Here is a 15,625-nt window from a genome sequence, read left to right on the forward strand (position 1 = left end):
TTTTGAATAGATAGACTTCAAAAGAGTGTGATATCATGTTTGCCCAAGAAATGCTAATACCATGCCTCTTAGAGTCAATGTGACAAGAAAATTTTGTCAGCATTATTATTTGAAAGTATATACATATTATGCAACTGATATTTAAAGTGATCCAACCACTGAAAAAGACAAAAGAAAAGCTCCAGATATTTTGTTACTAATGCAATTGGACCAACTGAAAATATTTAGCTTCTTTTTCAGTATATGTCCCAAATATTGCATATAACACATGAATACTAGAAAATTATTCATTGTTTATCTGAAGTTCAAATTTCACTTGGTAGTCTGTACTTTTATTTGCTAAATCTGGCGGACCTAATTACATGATACCATAAAATCACATGAAAAATGTATTTTTCTAAACCGAAGCAATATACACAAAAAAGGGGGCTACATACTAAATATGAAAAACTCAGGGGAGGCATGTATGGTAAGCTTTACTAAAATCAAAAACCAAAAGTAACCTCAAAGGATGGTCTAAATATAAAATTTCCAAACTAAAAGGGGATCAAGGAGGGTGGTCCTGCCCTAGGCCTGTAGTTTCCTTTAAAAATGTCAATATTTACCTATTGGGTGGCTGGAAGACTCCAACAAGGCAATGGCTGCAGTGTCCAGCGGGGGAGCCCAGGTGGCCATTGCGGGGGTTGCGCCCTCCAGTCGTCAGGAGCGGTGTCAGCAGCAGCAGAGCCCAGAGTGTCCCACGGGTGTCTGCACAGGGAAGAGATGGTGGTGCTTCCTGAAGTGGCCGGGATTGGCAGCAGCCACAGAGAGCACGTGAGTAGGGCTGGGGTGGAGGAGTGCTCTCTGCCCACAGAAATGACCCTGAGGTGGGAGACTGAAACAGAGTTACCTTTTAGGAACTTCAAGTGCACACCATCTCACAGGATGCTCTCCCTGACAGGCACAACCACCTACAACAATGACTTGGCGGGTCTTTTTGAATGCCATGTCTGCTTTGACCATGCATTACCACCCATTCATTCTTCAGTGTCAGAATGTATTGTCTGTAGCAACTGTTGCCCAAAGCTCAGGTGTTGTTCAGCCTGCTGGGGCCTGGTGGGATCATTTTGCAACTTGGCTATGGAGAAAGTGGCCAATTCAGTACTTTTCCTTTGTTAATATGCATCTTCTGGATGTGAAATGACTCTGTCACACACAGAAAAAAGCCGATCTGGAAGAGCTCTATGAGTTTCACCCTTGTTCCTGCCAATGACTGGGGTGGGGGTGGGGGGTTCCTGTAAGTGGGAAAGCAGGTTGGATGTTATCATTCCTCAACTGATGCATCAGCACAAGTCTATTACAACCCTGCAGGGAGAAGATATAATTTTCCTTGCTACAGACATCAATCTTTCTGGTGTTGTGGACTGGGTGATAATGAAGTCCTGTTACTGCTTTCACTTCATGTTAGTCTTAGAAGAACAGAAAAATTATGGTGGGCATCAGCGGTTATTTGCCATTGTTCAGCTGATAGGAACATGCAAGCATGCTGAAAGTTTTGCTTATAGACTTGACCTATATGGTCATAGGCAGCAATTGACTTGGGAAGCCACTCCTCCAAATTCATGGGGGAATTGAAACAGCCATTACGAATAGTGACTAGTCTTTGATACCAGTATTGCAGAAAATGGCAATTTAAGCGTAAATCTATCTATTTCTATGTGTTGAAAGGCAATCAAACATCTTCTGGCCTGTGTGTAAAAGCATTGCTTTCAATCTCACAAGGTATAGGCACTCATCTGTCTGACCCAAACTTTTGGCAGGTGGAAGCTAGTCATATGAAGGTAAATAAAATAAAAAGCTCTTGAAAGGAGACAGCTTCATGTAGTACCACCAATATATTTAAAATAGGTCAACAGTAAATCACAGAAAAATGTTTTGTATTAAGAAAGAAGCACTGTCAAATAATTCTGAATTTGCATTTGTTGTAGATTGAGTGTACTGTTGAAAAATACTGGGTTTTGTTTTGTTTTGTTGCTTTTCTGTGTATAAGTGTGTGCATGCGTGTGTGAGTTTGGGTTTTTTTCTCTTTTAATGGACAAGCTATGTTGAATGGTGTTGGCTCATTGCTTACCCCCCTTTTTAAATTAAATCCATTGGGGTGACATTGATTAAAAACATCATATAAGTTTTAAGTGTACAGTTCCATGATACAGGATCTGTATGTTGCATTGTGTGCCCACCACCCAAAGTAAAATCTCCCATCACCATATATTTGATCCCCTTTACCCTTTACTACTCCCCACACCTCTTTCATCTGGTAACCACTGTCTTGTTATCTGTGTCTAAGAGTTTTTGTTTGTTTTTGTTGTTTTTTCATTTGTTGCTTTCAGTTTTTTAACCCACATATGAGTGAAATCATATGAGTCTAAACTTTTTATGCCTGACTTATTTTGCTTAGCATAATATTCTCAAGATCCACTCATGTTTGAAATGGCAGCATTTTATATTTTCGTATGATTGAGTAGCATTTAATTATTTATATATACCATGTGTTCCTCTTTTTTGCCCTGACATGTCAATTTATTACTTGTTATTTATTAACTAAATGACAATTAATAAATAGTCATTTATTAATTAATTTTTATTGTTGTTCAGGTACAGTTTACTGCCTTTTCCCTCGACCCCAGCCCAAACCCCCACCCCTCCCTACCTCCCTCCCGTTTCCACCCCACCATTATTGTCCATGCATCTTTTATAATTGTTCCTGCAAACCCTTCACCCCTTTCCCCTGAAATTCTCTCCCCTCTCCCCTCTGGTCACTGTCAGCCTGTTCTCAATTTCAGTGTCTTGGGTTATATTTTGCTTGTTTGTTTGTTTGTTTTGTTGATTAGGTTCCTGTTAAAGGTGAGATCATATGGTATTTGTCTTTCACTGCCTGGCTTATTTCACTTAGCATAATGCTTTCCAGTTCCATTCATGCTGTTGCAAAGGGTAGGAGCTCCTTCTTTCTTTCTGCTGCCATTGAAATAGAATTCCATTGTGTAAATGTATCATAGTTTTTTGATCCATTCATTTACCAGTGGGCATTTAGGTTGCTCCCAGCACTTCGCTATTGTAAATTGTGCTGCTATGAACATTGGGGTGCATAGTTTCTTTTGGATTGGTGTTTCAGGGTTCTTAGGGTATAATCCTAGCAGTGGAATTGCTGGGTCAAAAGACAGTTTCATTTTTAGTTTTCTGAGGAAATTCCATACTGTTTTCCATAGTGGTCGCATCAGTCTGTAATCCTACCAACAGTGCACTAGGGTTCTCTTTATTCCACAGCCTCTCCAACACTTGTTGTTTGTTGCTTTGTTTATGATGGCCATTCTGACTGGTGTGAAATGGTATCTCATTGTGGTTTCAATTTGCATCTCTCTGATGGCTAGTGACACTGAGTGTCTTTTCATATGTCTCTGGGCCCTCTGTATGTTCTCCTTGGAGAAGTACCTGTTCAAGTCCTTTGCCCATTTTTTAATGGGTTGTTTGTGTCCTTAGAGTGGAGTCATGTGAGTTCTTTATATATTTTGGAATCTAACCCTTGTCTGAGGTATCTTTGGCAAGCATGTTTTCGCATATGGTTTGTTCCATTTTGCTGATACATCCTTTAGCCGCACAGAAGCTTTTTAAATTGATGAAGTCCTATTTGTTTATTCTTTCCTTTATATCCCTTGCTCTAGGGGACATATGGGTGAAAATATTGCTGCATGGAATATCTGAGATTTTCCTGCCTATGTTCTCCTCTAGGACTTTTATGTTGTCATGACTTTATTTAAACCTTTTATCCATCTTGATTTTACTTTTTTGTGTGTGGTAAGTTGGTGATCGAATTTCATTTTTTTTGCATGTAGCTGTCTAGATCTCCCAAAACCTTTTGTTGAAGGGGGTCTTTTTACTCCATTTTATGCTCCTTGTCCCTTTGTTGAATATTAATTGATCATAGAGAAACAGGATTATTTCTCGGGTCTATATTATATTCTATTGATCTATGTGTCTGTTCTTATGCCAGTACTAGACTGATTTGATTACAGTGGCCTTGTAATATAGTTTGATATTAGGTATTGTGATCCCTCCTACCTTGTTCTTCTTTCTCAAAATTGCTAAGACTACTCAGGGTCATTTATGGTTCTTGTTAATTTTTTTGAAATGTTTGTTCTTTATCTGTGAAATATGTCACTGGTATTTTAATAAGGATTACATTGAATCTATAAATTGCTTTGAGTAGTATGGACATTTTGATTGTGTTAATTCTTCCAGTCCATGAACACTGTATTCCATTTGTTTGTGTCTTCCTTAATTTCATTCTTCATTATTCTGTTGTTTTGTGAGTTCAGAACTTTCACCTCCTTGGTCAGCTTTATTCCTAGGTACTTTATTTTTCTTGTTGCTATAGCAGATAGGATTTTTTCTAATTCCTGTCTCTGATATTTCACTGTTGGTGTACAAAAATGCTTTTGATTTATGAATATTGACTTTGTATCCTGATGTTTTGACAAATTCACTTTAAAGTTTGAAAAGTTTTTGGGTGGAGTCTATAGGTTTTTCTATGTACATTATTATTTCATCTGCAAACAATGACAGCATTACTTCCTCCTTTCCAGTTTGGATGCATTTTATTTCTTTTTCTTGTCTGATCATTGTGGCTAAGGATTCCAATACTGTGTTAAATAGGAGTGGTGAAAGCACATATCCTTGTCTTATTCCTGATCTTAGTCAGAAAGCTTTTAGATTTTGCCCATTGAGTATGTTGACTGTCGGTTTCTCATATATGGTCTTTGTTATGTTGAGGAATTCTTCTATTCCCACTTTTCTGAGTGTTTTTGTCATTAATGGGTGCTGTAACTTATCAAATGCTTTTGCTGCATCTATTGATATGATCATGCGATTTTTGTCATTCCTTTTGTTTTTGAGAAGTAGTATATTTATTGATGTGCAAGTATTGTACCATCCTTGCATCTCTGGATGAATCCCACTTAATCAGGGCGTATGATCTTTTCACTGTATTGCTGAATGTGGTTTGCCGATACTTTGTTGAGGACTTTAGTGTCTATTTTCATGAGTAATATTAAACTGTAGTTTTCTTTCTTTGTTGTGTCTATCTTGTTTTGGGATTACAATTATGCTGGGTTTATAAAAGGCTTTTGGGAGTCTTCCCTCTTCTGGTTTTATTTTTTTTTAATGGTCTGAGAAGGATAGGGGTTAGCTCTTCCTTAAATGTTTTGTGAAATTCTCCTGTGAATCTTCCTGTGAATATTTTGTGAAACCATCTGGTCCATGGCTTTTGTGTGCTGAGAGTTTTTTTATTGCTGCTTCAATTTTGCTAGCTCTTATCAGTCTGTTCAGGCTTCTGCTTTTTCATTCAGTTTTAGAATATTATATTTTTCTAAAATTCATCCATTTCACCCAGGTTTTCAAATTTCTTGGCATATAGTTGTTCATAGTAACTTCTTACGAGTCTTTGTATTTCTGTGGTATCAGTTGTAGTCTCTCCTCTTTCATTTCTGATCTTATTTATTTGGATTTTCTTTCTTTTTTTCTTGATGAGTCTGGTTAAGGCTTGTCGATTTTGTTTATCTTTTCAAAGAAGCAGCTCCTGGATTTATTGATCCTTTGAATTGTTGTTTTAGTTTGCATGTCATTTAATTCTGCTCTGATCTTGATTATTTCCTTCCTTCTGTTACAGAACAGACAAGGGGGGCCTGGGACAATATCCTATTATTTAAAAGGCCCCCAGGTCCGTCATGTCCGCCGCCCGAGGAAAGACGTCTCTCAATGCCAGAGATTCGTGAAAAGGAAAGGAAATGTTTATTTAATGCTATACAAACTTAAAGTAGTGACCTAATGTCTTTATCAAAAATCCCAAAGTCCCTTAAAACACCCACAAACAGACACAGTCCTTCCTTCCTTCCCCCTTTGCCCAGTCCAGAGTACCGTATCTCAGGAAAGGAAACAGACATCCATGGCTCAGGCAGTCCTCTGGTTCTTCCCAGTTAGTCCTCCATCTCGACTGGGAGACCTCCCTGGGTTCCCGGCACCCTCTGCTGAGTCGCTGGGATCTCTGCTAAAAGCAGGTGGTGGTTCCCCTTCTAAAGCTGTGGGGGTCCCCGCTCTGTCCAGGCCTCGTGGTTCTCCCTCTCAGGGCTGCGGGAAGGGGAGAGTCCCCACTCTGCCAAAGCTGCGTGGTTCTCTCTCTCTGGGATGCAGGAGTCTCCACTCTGCTAAAGACGCATAGTTCTCCCTCCTCAAGCAGCACGGTTCTCTCCCTCCAATGGCCGCCAAGTCTGGGTTTTAAATCCCCGCGGCCAATCTTCCTCTGTAGCCTCATTTCTGACTCCTCCCACACTCAGCTTCACATGCCAGAATTCATATCCTTCCAGCTTTTACTGGGCTGCCATCTTGAGTCTGGGCAGGTGTGGCCCCATGTCCTGGAGCCAATCATCTCTGAGCTCCCATGCAGGCGCTGTAGCTTGGGGGATCTGCCCCCAGTCACGTCTTGGTGGGGAAGTTACTTCCATTCCCCTGGCTCAGAGATGATCACAGCTATTTAACATATCTAAGCGACCAGCCAAAGGCTATAGATATGTTAAATGACCATGCCAGAGGGTAGCTGCAAGGCTGTTGCTATGCAAAACAGCTCTCAATGGCCCTGCTCCATTTGTCCCTTCCCCCAACCCACACCCTGGGGTGGGGGGATGGAGACATCTTAAAATCTCCTGGGCACCTTAAGTTCTGTACCCCATTTCAAATGCCCACTTGGGGTCCCCCGTCTTGGCTGCACCCTGTAACACTTCTACTTGCTCTGGGCTTTGTTTGTTTTTGTTTCTCCAGTTCTTGTAGATGTAGAATGAAGTTGTTTCTTTATAATGTTTCTATTTTTTGTAAGTAGGCCTGTATTGCTATGAACTTCCCTCTCAGGACTGCCTTCACTGTGTCCCATAAGTTTTGGACTGTTGTGTGTTCATTTTCCTTTGTTTCCAGTAACTTTTTGATTTATTCCTTGATCTCATTCTTAATCCATTCATTGTTTAATAACATCCTATTCAATCTTCACAAATTTGTGGGATTTTTAAAATTTTTCTCCTTAATATTGGTTTCTAGTTCATGCTTTTATGGTCTGAGAACATGCTTGATATGATTTCAATTTTCTTGAATTTGTTGAGGGTTGTTTTCTTTTTTTAATATTTTATTTATTTATTTTTAGAGAGGGAAGGGAGGGAGAGAGAGAGAGAGAAAACATCAATGTGTGGTTGCTGAGGGTTATGGCCTGCAACCCAGGAATGTACCCTGGCTGGGAATCAAACCTGGGACACTTTGGTTCCCAGCCCGTGCTCAATCCACTGAGCTACGCCAGCCAGGGTGAGGGTTGTTTTCTGCCTGGTCATGTGGTCTATCTTTGAAAATGTCCCATGTGTAATTGAAAAAAATATATATTTTCTCCTTTGGAATGAATATTTTATATATATCCATTAAGTCCATTTTATCTAGGACATTGTTCAATGCTACAATATCTTTGTTTATATTTTGTTTGGAAGATCTAACAATTTTTGGCAGAGTTGTTAAAATCTCCTAGTATAAGTATGTTGCTGTCTATATATTTCTTGAAATCCTCCAAGATTTTCCTTATATATTTGGATGCTTCTATGTTGGGTTCATATATATTTATAATGTTTAGTCTTCTTGATGGATTCTTCCCATGAGTATTATGAAGTGTCCTTCTGTGTTTCTTTTTATGGCCTTTGTTTTGAAGTTTATATAAGTTTTTTTACTCCAGCTTTTTTTTTTCTGTCCTTTTGCTTGAAATACTTTTTTCTAATCCTTCACTTTCAGTCTGTGTAGGTCTTTTGTTGTGAGGTGAATCTCTTGTAGGCAGCTTTTTTGCAGGTCCTGTTTCTTATCCATTCAGCTACTGTATGTCTTTTGCTTGGAGCATTTAATGTTGGGAACCACCCTGACTGGTATCAGGAGCTGTAACCCCCGCCTAGGCTAAGGCTAAGGGAACACCCTTGGAACTGTAAGCCAGCAAGGAGACAAAAGCTTATCTTCCTGGCAGGAATGCTGCTTCTGCTGCTTTATTCATGACTGAACCCCAAAAAGCTTGGTCGTTAGCCAAAGACGGGTAAGATTCCCCATGGGGGGAACGACCTAAGACAGGCACGATCACTTTGGGAAGCCCCCCAAAAGAAGGACTTTGGGGGCTGCAGCAAAAGGGGGTGATGGATCCTTGCTCCTCGGCTTTGACATAGCCTGAGTTCTCAGCATCTGGGAAAAAACCTCCTTGTCTCCCAGTTGCCTTAGTTCCCTTGCTCCACCTAGGCCTGAAACAATGACAGGGTGGTGCAGCTCTGTGCTGAGAAGTGCGGATTCCCCGGGGTGATCAGGCCTAAGAAAGAACATGTAAATTACTGTGAAACCTTCTTTGTTTAGAATGCTCTCAGTTGAATGAGAAGTGTCTTAGGAGGAAGTTATTTTGTTCCTCAGTCTTACAGCTCTTTGACCCCCAACTCAATAGACCGGCAGAGTTCTTTGTTTTCTATGATTCCTTACTTCCCCCTAATGAGTACTGTACTTTACCTGAATTATTATGCAGAATGAGCCCAATAAAAGCAGGTATGGACGGTAAATCAGCGCGCTCCCCACTAGGGGGGGTGGCCATTTCATCCCTACTTCCCCACAGAAACTAGTCTGTCTCTGTGCATGTGTTTTTTCTCGCGTGTTTATCGTCGAGCTATCCGCAGCGTTCTGTGGTCACTGCTGGCCGGGGACCCATGCAACAATTTAACCCATTTACCTTTAAGTTTATTTTTATAGGTACCTATTCATTGCCATTTTACCCCTTTTGTATCTGTGTTCCCCTCTCATTCTTTTTATTCCTCTTCTTTAAACAGTCCTTTTATCATGTCTTGCAGTGTTGGCTTGGCAAAGGTGTATTGTTTCATCCTTCTTTTTGTGGGAAACTTCTTATTTTGCCTTTCATTTTATTTTATAGTCTTGCAGTTAGAGTACTCTACGTTGCTTGCCTTTGCTTTTCATTACTTGAAATATTTCTTGCCATTCCATTCTGTCTTGTAGTGCTTCTGTTGAAAAGTCAGCTGCTAGCCTAATCAGGGTTCTTTTTATATTACTTCCTGTTTCTCCCTGGCTGCATTTAAGATTCTCTGTTAGTTGAAATTTTGCCCTTTTAATTATGATGTGCTTAGAGTGGGCCTCTTTGGGTTCCTATTGATTGGGACCCTTTCTGCTTCCTGGATTTGTGTGACTTTTTTCTCTCATCAAATTAGGGAATTTTCCATCATTACTCTTTCAAACAGGTTTTCTATCCCTTACTCCTCTTCTTCTCCTCCTTCTGGTATCCCTATTTTACAGATATTATTACATTTCATTTTGTCTTGCAATTCTCTTAACCCCTCTTCATTCTTTTTTAGTCTTTTTCATTTTCTTGCTCTTTCTGGGTGTTTTTTCTACCTTTTTTTCTCCAGCTTGCTGATTTCATTTTCTGCCTCATCTAGCCTGCTTTTGATTTCTTCTACAGTGTTCTTCAGCTCACAAATTGTGTTACTCATTTCCTTTTGGCTCTTATTGATAGTTTCTATGTCCTTTTTCATGCCGGTATAGTTTGCAATGAGTTCATCTTAATTTCCCTGTGGTTTTTAGTAATTCACACTGAGCTCATTGAGCTTCCTTATAACCATTGTTTTGAACTCTATATATGATTGTTGATTTGCCTCAATTTCATTTAGCACTCTTTCTGAGGATTTCTCCTTTCCTTTATATTGGGGGTTGTTTCTTTGTCTCATCATTGTTCATGATACTCTTCTTATTTGTTTCTGCTTCTTAAATTGATCTGCTTTCACTCCCTGAGTTTGTGGTGTGAACAAACTCACACCACAAACCTCCTCTATGGTAGGAGGCCTATGGGAGTCAGTGGTACAGTCTTCTTGATCTTCTGAACTTGGTGCTTTTGGAATGCTGTTTATGTTGGCTCTCTGGATGTATTTGGGTTTTGATTGTTGTTGGGTCTTTCCTTGGTGGGTTATTCCCTCCAGCTGGTTAACTGAGGGCTACTCCGCCCACCACATCTTCTATGCTGTTTTGCATATGTAGTCAGGTTGTGCTGAAGCTGATTCTCTTGTTTGTCCAAGGTTATAAGGCTTCCTCTCACTATTGTGCAGTTATTTGTTCCAGGTGATTTTTCCACATATTAGTTGTAATTCCATATTGGTCCTGGAGGAGGTTAGTGTGGCTTTTATTCACTCCTCTGCATCTTGCACTTCCCTACACCCACATCTTCACAAAGCTTCATAGGCCATATATTTTTAATATTAAATAATATTCCATTGTATATGGATATACCACAATTTATTTGTCCATTGACTGAGGGACATCTTGGTTGCTTCAAAGATTTGACAATTATGAATAAAGCTACTGTAAACACCTGTGTGTAGTTTTTGTGTACACATAAATTTTCAATTCCTTTGGGTAAACACCAGGGATGTGATTGCTAGATTCTCTGGTAAGAGTATGTTTAATTTTGCCAGAAAGCACCAAACTGTCTCCCCAAGTACCTGTAACATTTCACATGCCCTCCAACAATAAATGGGAGATTTTATTGTTCTAAATTCTCTCCAGAACTCATTGTTGCCTGTGTAATGAGTTCTGGCCATTGTGATAGGTGTGTAGTGGTATCTCACTGTTATTTTAATTTATATTTCCCTGATGAAATATGAAATGTAACATCTTTATATATGTTTATTTGCCATACATATATCATCCTTGGTGAGTTGTCTGCTAAGGTCTTTTTCCCATTTAGAAATTGGGTTGTTAATATTCTTGTTGTGAATTTTTAACATTTTTTTTAATATTATGGGTGACTGTTCTTTTTCAGGTATATATTTACTCCTAGTCCATAAGTTGTGTTCTCATTCTCTTTTTTTATTCTTTTTATTTTTAGAGAGAGGGGAAGAGAGGGAGAGAGGGAGAGAAACATAAATGTGTGGTTGCCTCTCATGCACCCCTGACTGGGGACCTGGCTGGCAACCCAGGCATGTACCCTGACTGGAAATTGAACGAGCAACCCTTTGGTTTGCAGGCCAATGCCCAACCCACTGAGCCATACCAGTCAGAGCACATTCTCATTCTCTTGACGTTCTCTTTTGTGGAGCAAAAGTTTCTAATTTTAATTAAGCTCAACTTATCAGTTATTTGTTTCATGGACTGTCTTTGGTGTTATATCTAAAACATCATCATCACGACCAAGGATCATTTTACATTTAGGCCTGTGAACCATTTTGTATAATTTATATGAAGGGTGTAAGATCTGTGTCTAGATTTATTTTTTTTCATGTAGATATGTGTCTAGTTTTTCCAGAGTTGAGGGGACATTTCCTTCCATGTGTTGAAGGGACTATCTTTGTTGCATTGTATTGTCTTTCTTCTTTGGTTTAAGATTTATTGACTCTACACATGTGGGTGTATTTACAATCTCTTTGTCCCATTGCAATACACACACACACACACACACACACACACACACACACACACACGGTCTGTCCAGAAAGTATCAAGTCATGCAATATGGAAAATAAACATTTATTGAAGAAGATACAAGAAACATTGTACATAGAACAATGGCACCTCAGGCACCTTCAGAATAGGCACCTTGGACCTCACACAGTTGTCCCAATCACCACCAGCTACCCCGTCATATTTTCCTGCATCTCATCCATGGTCTGAAATATCTTTCCTTTCAAGGGTGATTTTAGTTTGGGGAAAAACCAGAAGCCACAAGGTGCCAAATCTGGGTTGTATGGGGCTTGAGTCACCTGGATGCTTTGATTTTATGCCAAAAATCTATATGAGAAGTGATGCATTTTTGAGCCCATTGTTGTGATGAAGATGCCAATCACCAGTTGCTCATAGCTGCAGCTTTCTGAATTATCTGAATAGTTTCCACAGAGGAATGTTCAAGCTTAATGCAAAATTTGATGCAGATTCGTTGCTCTACTCGCTCAGTCATTTTGAATGCAATGGTCCCACAACACACATGCTCACTCAATGGTGTCTACTGCCTCCACTGACTAGTACAGTGAAGTCGTCATTATTCATGCATGTTCATTCCAATTCACTCTCCTTGACTGCCAAGTTACATCAGTGTTGCACTAACTGTTCTCATTATGTTCACAATGGATGTCCTTTTTTCAGACAAGCCTCATAAATATATATATTTTGCCAATATCCCACTGTCTTTGTTATAGTGCAGGCAGAGAGAGAGAGAGAGAGAGAAACCCAAGTCAAGAGCCTCTCTCCTCTGCCTGAGTTCTTGTTTTAGTCACAAGACAAAACTTCAAGTAAGAGACAAACACATATAGTGGAAATAAGATAGCAAGTTTATTTATGAAACACATGAGAGCAAAATTGCAAGCAGGCACCCAGCTAGTCTAAATGTCCCACATCTAGAAGAAATAAAGATGTTAGGAAGTTAGTGTGTTTTTTCTATACCCTTGAGTTGGGGGTACAAGTGGGTACCTAGCTAATCTAAGTATGCCAACTATTGGGGTTCAGGGGTTATATACCTTAGCTAGCTTCCAGATACCCCTCCTTCTCTCCCTTGGGAATAATGTACAGCTGCAGTTAGTAAAGGCTCTATGTCTTAGTGATATTGTTACAGAAATTTCCTTTCCCAGGGCAGAATCTAAAGGACTACCCACTCCCTGTAGTAGTCTTATTTGTGATGTTTAGAACATCTGGCAATGTTAGTGAGATTATTATAGAGGCCCCCATTTCTTAGCACAGTCTCAAAGACGCCTTTTTTCTTCTACACTATATTGCTTGTGATGCTCAGGATGCCTGGCAATCTTATCAAACCAAGTTCAGGACTGCTGAGTTAATTGGTGATACATGTCTTCCTTGTACAGCTATCCTCCTGTATTTAGTTCTTTGTTAGATTGTAATGGCAAGGGCCCCACTTTTATTTCTCCTCTGGACACTCATTCTTAGCGGCTACTTAACACTTCCCCCTCAAGTAATAGGAATCTAAGTCTTTGGGGATTTTGTGTGATAACCACTCTGGCTGCTTCTTGTTGAAAGGGAATACTGTTGTGGTTTGGGTTCTTATAGTTCATGACTGTCAGTTGGAAGAGATGTCTGGAGTGTTGTCCTTCTAGGAGCCAGTGATAAGGGATTGAAGGTTGCTGGCTGGTTTTTCTCAAAGTGGGGATTGCCTGGAATTCCCAAACAGTCATTATCTTGACTTGGAATTGCTGTGGCCTTGAGGCAACAAATCTGACAAGAAGATTAGTGGAGTGGAGAATGTAGGACTTTATTTGATAAGGGTTAAATCATTAGGGATACAAAAATTCCTGTCTGGGGGAGGATGCTGAGCATATTGACAGGTTGGTAGAAAAAGTGTTAGAAATATGAGAAAGACAATTAATCTTATTAATGCCTAGTTGTTGTGTTACTTATTTGTAACAAGTTTGTATTTTCTGAAGAGGAGTTTGAGGTCTTCTGCAGGTTCATAGGAGTAGGGAATATTGTCCCGCTATTTTGGCAACCCTAAGTGAATTAGCTCTTTCCATGATTTGACTTGAGAGTGATGTATCCATCTGGAGATGTAAGGAATCTTGATGTCTGTCCAGGAAAACATAATAACAGGGAGGGGTCCTTTTTGTGAGGGTTGTAGTTGAAACCTAGGGGAATCATCTTTGCATACTTTTATTAAAACCTGGGCTTCCAGCAGATATAGTAGGGTCTTAAGTTGATTAAAAGCCTTTTGTTGATTTTGTTCCCATTGTGAAGGGTCTGAATTATTCTGCCCCTTGAGTCTATGCAATGAGGTCATAATTAGGTAGCCAAATTCAGTATACCTGGTTAGGCCAAGAAAGGCCCTCGGCTGTTTCCAGGTGCTGGGTTCAAGGAGCTGTGTGATGGCCTGGACTCCGTCTGGGGAAAAGCCCCATTTCCCAGGAGTAATTACCAAGCCTAAGTAATATGCATCCTGCTTGACCAGCTGAGTCTTAAGTTTCAAAACTTTATATCCCCATGTAGCTAAGAAATGTAATGTCTGAATGATGTGTAAGTGGATATTTTCCTGATTTGAGGAGCAGAGAAGTAAATCATTTGGATACTGAAGGAGTGCTCCATTTTATAACTTTAAGTCAGTTAATTCCTCAGCCAGGGCCTAACTTAATAAATGGGCACTATATATGAATTCCTAGGGTCCCAGGGTAAAACAGTCCAGGTTAGCTGTTGGGGCATCCCTTCAAGAAGCATTCATTCAAAATAAAAAAAGAAATTTAGACTTTATGTCTAACTGGATACAAAAGAATGCATCCTTGGGATCTAACATAGTAAACCATGTAGAATCTATGGGTATTGTCCCTATAAGAGTATATGGGCTGGGAACAAAAGGGTGTAGAGGAATTACTGATTCATTAATCATTTTTAGGTCTTGGACTAGTCTATAGGAGTTGTCCTTTTTCATGCCTGCTAATATAGGAGCATTACAAGGGGAATTAGTGGGTTGGAGTAACCCATGAGAAAGGAACTTAGAAATGATAGGCTGGAGTCCAGCCCACGATTAAGGTCTTAGGGAGTATTGTTTCTGGTAGGGAAACTGTGATGGATTTTTGAGATTCACGAGGACAGGGGTAATATTTTTAGCCCTACTAGGGATCCCGGTATCCCTTACCTCTGGGTTAATTTGGTCCTCTCATATAGGAATAAAGGGGTTCTGATGTCATTCAGTTTGTTTGACTAACATTTGGAGTAGAGGTCTCAAGATAAAATTCTCACCTACAACTACTGTGGTTCCTAATAATTGGAGAAGGTCCTTCCTAAGGATAGGGGTTGGGCATTCAGGGACTGCAAGAAAGGACTGAATGAAATAGGATCTGTTCCAGAGATAGCCCAAATGAAGAATGAAATTCTTAGTAGTGGGCCTTCCTGCTACTTCTAGTATGGTACAGGATTTGGAGGAGAGGGTTCCAGGGAAGGAAACAAAGACAGAATATGTGGCCCCAGTATCTAATAAGAAAGTTACTGTCCTACCTGCAATATCCATATGTGTCCTGGGCTTCAACTCAGTAATGGTGACCTCTTGAGTTGGGGCTGACTGGGGCAGACAGCTTCAGTCCTGAGTGGCAGTGGTGACCTCAGGCCCAAGGGCCATATGGTTCCAGGGACAGAGTGCTGCCCAGTGACCTGCCTTCTTGCAGTTATAGCATAGTCTCTGAGATCACTTGTCATGGTTTTGAATCCCTTGGCCCAGTGCCCCATTTTTCAACATATTGAGCACTTCAAATCCTTGGTAGAAGACCTGGATGGGTCCGTGGCATGTGGCTGTCCTGTATGGGTGGCTATAATTTGGGCATGCCTAACTTCCTTCTTTTTTCCTTCTCCTGAGCCCTCATCTGTCCTGATCCTAGTTGTAGAAGACTATATTGACTGTGGTTAACATTTCATTTAAGGAGGGTCTGGGTTCTTGGAAAGCTTCTGGAGTTTCCTCCTTATATCAGAGGCAGATTGGTTTAGCAACTAATATTTTAGTATGTCCTGACTTTTATATGATTCTAGATCTAGGTTGGTGTGTTTGATAAGTGCCTCTCTTAGC

At 40.1% G+C, this 15,625-nt stretch overlaps 1 pseudogene; it reads left to right on the top strand.

Annotated features, from left to right (window-relative positions):
* The first annotated feature begins 637 nt into the window (after window positions 1-637).
* LOC123805044 lies at window positions 638-1,704 on the top strand (annotated as a pseudogene).
* The last annotated feature ends 13,921 nt before the right edge of the window (window positions 1,705-15,625 follow it).

This window comes from Phyllostomus hastatus, unplaced genomic scaffold (assembly GCF_019186645.2).
Source record: "Phyllostomus hastatus isolate PE091 unplaced genomic scaffold, TTU_PhHast_1.1 phas_scaffold_28, whole genome shotgun sequence".
NCBI classification, from domain to species: Eukaryota; Metazoa; Chordata; class Mammalia; order Chiroptera; family Phyllostomidae; genus Phyllostomus; species Phyllostomus hastatus.